The sequence below is a fragment of the Lissotriton vulgaris genome, unplaced genomic scaffold, assembly GCF_964263255.1.
Source record: "Lissotriton vulgaris unplaced genomic scaffold, aLisVul1.2 SCAFFOLD_6335, whole genome shotgun sequence".
NCBI lineage: Eukaryota > Metazoa > Chordata > Amphibia > Caudata > Salamandridae > Lissotriton > Lissotriton vulgaris.
In genome coordinates this window covers 1791-7984 of record NW_028252397.1, presented here as the reverse complement: position 1 = coordinate 7984, position 6194 = coordinate 1791, and the positions used below count along the sequence as shown (strand labels likewise).

The 6194-nt window shown below is 44.4% G+C and overlaps 1 pseudogene; it reads left to right on the top strand.

Annotated features, from left to right (window-relative positions):
* The first annotated feature begins 3449 nt into the window (after positions 1-3449).
* Positions 3450-3892, top strand: LOC147662577 (membrane protein BRI3 pseudogene; annotated as a pseudogene).
* The last annotated feature ends 2302 nt before the right edge of the window (positions 3893-6194 follow it).

The window sequence follows — 6194 nt, the reverse complement described above, 5'->3', positions numbered from 1 at the left end:
TAAGCCTTGTAAATATGCCCCCATGTTGAATATGTAACTCTTGCAGAACATATTGTGAAACCTAAATGACTTCAAGAAACGAGTTTTTAAACCAACAAACAAGCAAATTATTCTCCCATATTCATGTTGGGAAGTGAAATATTTATTTAAAAAAGCACACCCCATGTTGTCCTTCTCATAAATGTAAAAAGCATGTCTTTTTGTTAAAAAACGATTTTCTGGTCATAATTTGAAAACACAGCACACCTCCTATGTACAAGCACACCCTGTCAGTACTAATATTCACATTATCTATGATTATAATTTGTCAAATAAGCAAAATCTTTTTGGAAAAAATAATGAAAATACTTGACACAAAACAACATTTTAAATGCACAGCTGGCTTCCTTATTTTCTCCATAAACTATACTAGTCTTAATCTAAAATAAATGAATTTTTTCTCACATTAGCAAATGCTTTTTGAATTTCAAAACAGTCTCAGACACACACCAATTTTTCATTAGCAGAGCAAAAGGTATGCACTCCAGAGGCTGCAACCAACAAAGGTACAGACATGCTGTATTTCATCACACATATCTCTCATGTCACCCAATCAAAACTCTTCCCTCACTTTTTTCAAATCAAAAGCCATCCCCCCTCTGCCCTTTCTGCCCTTTTTCCATAGCAACTACCTCCTGAAAGACCTCTCATGTTTACAAGCTCACACAACAATGTTTCAAATGAACTCTGAACTCTTAGTACACCTGCTACTCCACTGCAATATTTCTTAAAATCATTTTTTCCTAACCATTCAAATTACATCTTTCAAAGAACACATCCATGCACCCTAACTTTCTGTTTTCAGAAATGGAAATCCACCAATCACTGCTAGTAAATCATTAGCACTGAAACTCCACAGTTTTTTTTCTTTACAAACTCCTACTGTTTCAACTGCCATTTCATTCCCACACTTCATCTGACTGCAGCAAAACCTCCTCTCACCATGTTTTCTGTCTGGATTCTTGAACATAGCTACATCCACTGGGCTCACAGGTATGCTGATAACAGAAATTTACACAACCTCAATTTACAAAATGTGGAAATCAAATGGATTGGCCAAAGAGGATTGAGATGTCACCAATTGATACCATTGGTGAAAACCTTTTTACATTTGCCAAACCCTGACCTCATAATAGTGCACTGTGGAGGAAATGATTTGGGCACTTTGACTGGGGTAGGTCTGGAAATGCTCTTAAAGGACACCTTTGAGCAATTAATGGCACTTTTTCCTCAAACTGCCTTGGTATATTCCAATATATGACAAAGACAGAAATGGAGGTGGTCCAATCAAATTTGTCCACAAATTGAGAAAGCGAGGAAGCATGTAAATAAGTCTGTTTCAGCTTATATGAGAGACCATGGAATGGGCGCCATCTACAACAATAACTTGCGTTACTACATGCTAGATATCTACAGAGGAGATGGTGTGCACTTCTCAGATGAGGGAAACAGAGTTTTCATTCAAAATTTAAGACTGTGTATTGGTACCTACTTATAAGTACCTAGAACTTACACAGAACCCAAAAGCTCTTTTCAGAGCTACCTTAACTATGATTACTCTTTTAAAATTTCGAATGTATTTTTTTTCACTAATTTTCACTTATGTTCGCTTCCCGGTTCGCTAACCGGTTCGCATACCGGCAGCTAACCGCGCGAAAAATTCAAACATTTTTTTTAGACATATATGAGCCTCATCAGCCACCCTCAGAAAACCTAGGGGGTCAGGATACGTCTCCCGTGCCCCCTTATACCCTATCCCAACATTCTTTATCCTCCATCTTGTGTCTAAATTCATCCGAAACACAAGATGGCGGACTCCCGTTACGCTGCCGGTTAGTTTCCCGATACGCTATCCGGAACGCTACCCGATTCGCGTACCGGGTAGCGTTTCTACTGCGAAAAATCGATTTTTTTTATTTGCCCCACGGGACCCTTTAATAACCCCCACATCATTCCTAGGGGGTCAGGAGGGGTCTACCTTGCCCCCTTTCATTAAATTCCCCCTTCGTTTTTCTCTACCTATTGTCTCTCGATCCTACCGAGAGACAAGATGGCGGCCGGTCCAGACTGTTTAGAATGTTGACAGAGACCAGAGAGCCAATCAGCTTCACTTCGCGAAGTTCCGTTACGCGTCAGGTACGCGAACCGGGGCGCTAACCGGAGCGCTGTCACAGATATATCTGATTTTTAAAACGTTAATTTCTCAAAATCCACTGGAGCACATATATTGAGACATAGCAAAGGCACGTCGGGCAAACCATATCTACAATTTTGCCAAGTTTCGTGTAAATCCATTCAGCCGTTAGAGCTAAAAGTGATTCCAACCGCCCTATTGAAAAATGAATGGGAAAAATGTGTTTTGGGACCCCACTTTTTTCTCGGCCCCCTCTTGACAACACCCCCCCAAAATTTTAGGGGCTGCTCAGAAATACAATGTGCCATTTTCCTGAAAATTTCAGCCAATTCCGTCTACAAACGCCAAAGTTATTCGACATAGAATTTTCAGAAATCCCATAGGAAAAAAATCCTAACTATATATACCTACTGGCGGTCGCCAGTAGGTATATATAGTTAGGACCTGTTTCCATAGGAAATCCCCAACATTCTATTGGGAATAACTTTGGCCCTGGTTGATGAATCGTCACAAATTTCTCAAAGAAGATGGCTCGCTCCGCTCCGCTCCTTCCCTGAAAATTTGGGGGGGATTCGTCAAATGGGGGCTGAGAAAAAAGGGGGGTCCCAAAACGTGTTTTCCCCATGTTAATTTCCATAGGACCTTTAGACTCAGCTACAGCTTGAACCGCTGAAGGGAATTACACCAAACTTGTCAAAATGGTAGTGTCTGGTATGCAGATCACGCTTTTGGTAAAATTGTGTAAATCCCTCCAGTGGTTCCTGAGAAAATTAGAAGAGAAATCAATTATATATCTATAAGCGCGAACGCGTGCACGCACCCCGCGATTTTTCGCGATTTTTTTTTTGGGCGGGGCTTGGGGGGGGGCTTGGGGGGCTTCTCTCTTTTATTTTTATGTGTTTTATTTAGATTTTGAGGGTGCCCACTCCTCGTTTTACCCCCGAGATCACCGCCGCGGCCCGAGCCGCCTCAAGATGGCCGCCGCCGCCTGGTTGTGGGCGGGGCCGGGAGGACTTGGTTTCCGCTTCCCCCTGCCTGGGGGAAGCGTTCGATGTGTCCGCCTGGTACCGCCCGGTCTCCCGAACAAGAGAGCCTCAGCCGGGGCGCATCACATGACTGCAGTCTCGTGACTACCTCAGCAGCAGAGCACAGCCGCTTCCTCCGCTGCTGGGAGTTTGCTGTGAGTTTGTGGCTGCCGTGGAGCCGGGCGGGGAGCAGCAGGATCAGCAGGTAGGAGTGCCCGGGGAGGCAGCGGAACAGAGCTGCCGGAAGGAGCATGGATAACAAGCCCCTGCTGGAGCAGCGACCGCCCGCCTACAGCCCTGCGGGGCAGGAGGGCTACGGGCAGCACAGCTACGGGACCATTAACCCGCCGCCGCCGGGCTTCCAGCCAGCCCAGCCGGGCTTCCAGGCGCCGCCTCCGTACCTCTACCCCAACGCCGTGGCCACAGGTTATGCTACTCCACTCCCACACCCGCCATATCCAAGCACATATACGATCATTGAGCAGCCGACTACTACCACCTCCGTTGTTGTGGTTGGCGGATGCCCAGCGTGCAGGGTTGGAGGATGACTTCACCTGCTGCGGGATCCTGTGTGCGATAATATTCTTCCCTATTGGTATTCTCTTTTGCCTCGCGTTAAAGCAGAGAAGATGCCCCAACTGTGGTGCAACCTTTGGGTAGGAAGAGTGGACAGACCAGACCTTTGCGGCCAATACTGCTGTGTACACTATTAATTGATTAAAGATATTTCTATTGGAAAGTGTGATTTGATAGTTACTGCATGCATATCAATTTGTTTCACCAGAGCAGTTGTGACGCACACAAGCAACCTGGTGCTACCACGTATAAATTGTGCCTTTTACATGGCTTGTGGGGGAAAATGAGGGTGGGTAAAAAACTGCTGATGATTGCAGCTCAGCCCTCCATAATTTCCATAGGAAAGTTTTTAGAACTAAATGGTGGAGTTTCTTTGGGGTTTGAAAAATTGTAAGTTTGCATGATTGAAATCCCTTTACAACATGGATAAAATGTACAGTATGAATTTTTTACGAAGCAAACCTTTTTCAGATGTTAATGATATTTCGATATTAATGTATGTTTATGTTCACTGTGATTTGACTAAAGTTGAGTAAAATGAAATTGTTGATTGGTAACTGGTGTTACGGATTTCGCGACCTGCCTATGAAATAGGATGTGTTTAATAGGAATATTTGATTTCTTTTTCTGCATTTTGAGACTGTTTCGTATGCCCTGGCATTTGGCCAACCTGGGGGGCAGCGACTGCTAAACGTGATTCTAATAAGAACCAATAGCAGATGGCGCAAATACAATTATGTAGCATCCAAACTGCTATTCTACTATTGTTGACTGTCCACGAAATTTAGAAGCAGTAATCCTTTCATAAAAATATTCAATGAATGTGAGCTTGCACTTTTATTTTTTAAAAACCACAAATGTTTTGCTTAGTTGCGTTATAAATGTAAAATGTTATAAGAATGTTTAATAAACATTTCAAGATTGCAACTTCCTCACACACGGCAGAGTGGAATGAAGCGCTGTCGCAGCACTTACGGTCTCACCTCTCCGCACATGCCCCCGTGGGCATGGGCGGGCGCCCACAGTAAGACACACACTCAGAAGGGTGGAGGGGGCATTGGTAGTGTCGGGAATGACTGCTGGGGACAGAGGCTCCTCCGCTCTTGCGCTGTGTGTGGGGATCAGAGAATACTGGGGGGCTCTGAGGATTACACTCCTGGCAGTGCTGATGGTATTGTGGTAAGACCATAGGTCTGGCGGCAGGTGGAGGCTCTGAGGACGAGGAAGAGCTGACAGAAAGGCTGCAAGATTTCACAGATTCACTTTTTAGCTTGCCAGTTGCTATTATGCCGTGTTTATTCTAATTACTTGGGGCATTGATGGAGAATGGAGGGCGTTGTAGTAGATAAGCTACCCGTGTAATAGCAGGAAACGGAGTCCAGTTGTGTGAAGTGCTCATTAGCGATCGGCTGGAATTATCTCCATAACAATGTTTGCTTTCACTACAAGACTTCCAGTTAATTGCAATTATCGCGGGATGGCTATGAAGGGAGGGAAGACAGCAGGTGCTCGGCTTCTCTGGTCATGTGATGGTTTCTTTGCAGAAGCACTTCAGGCATAATCACCTGCATGTCTGCGTGCACGTGTGATAATGGAGACCCCCACCCCCTATAATCTCCCCCTATACCCGCTCTGCTGGGCCTCCCGTCTCCGCATGAGACACTATGCACTGTCTTCTTCTTTGTGAATCTCCAGCTCCATTACTCTGTGTTTCTGGAACATCAAAAGGCCGGGCTACTATCCAGATACTTGGGTCCGCGCGCTGTTTCGCAGCTACCTATCATGTCGTGACAGGTTTATGATCTCATAAAACATAAGCACGTTGAATAAGCTGCTTTTTGCATTACTTTTCAAACATGATGTTTAAAAGGAAATACATCACGTCTAAGCTCTGTAGACTAATGTATCAACTGTAGGTAATATGTGCGTGACGCCATACCCAGGGGTTCGATTCCCGCCTATACCATTCAGCTTTTCATACTTCTGAGGTCGATAAAATTAAAATGACTACCATTATGCGGGGGTACATTAAGGAAGTGATATTCCATCCCAAGATGTCATTCGGAGTGAATGTGTGTGAGCTTTATTTTATACACACCCTGTACGTTAAAGTTTCAAAATCGGGTTTAACAATCTGTTTTTGATGTCTGCATTTATTCAATGGATTTTTGTTGGATGGTGTGTATTTTTTTAAGCGATCCGTAATGGTGTGATTAACAGACACAAATTGAGAGTGCAAAGCAGTGGTGGCTGGTGACATTTAAAACACCCAGCCACCCTCCCACCCACCATTCATGCACCCCATCCATCCACCCACCCATCCATCCATCCTGCATCCATCCATCATTCATGCATCAATTCACCCATCTATCATGCATGCATTCATCCATGCATCCACCCAACAATCATTCATCCATCAT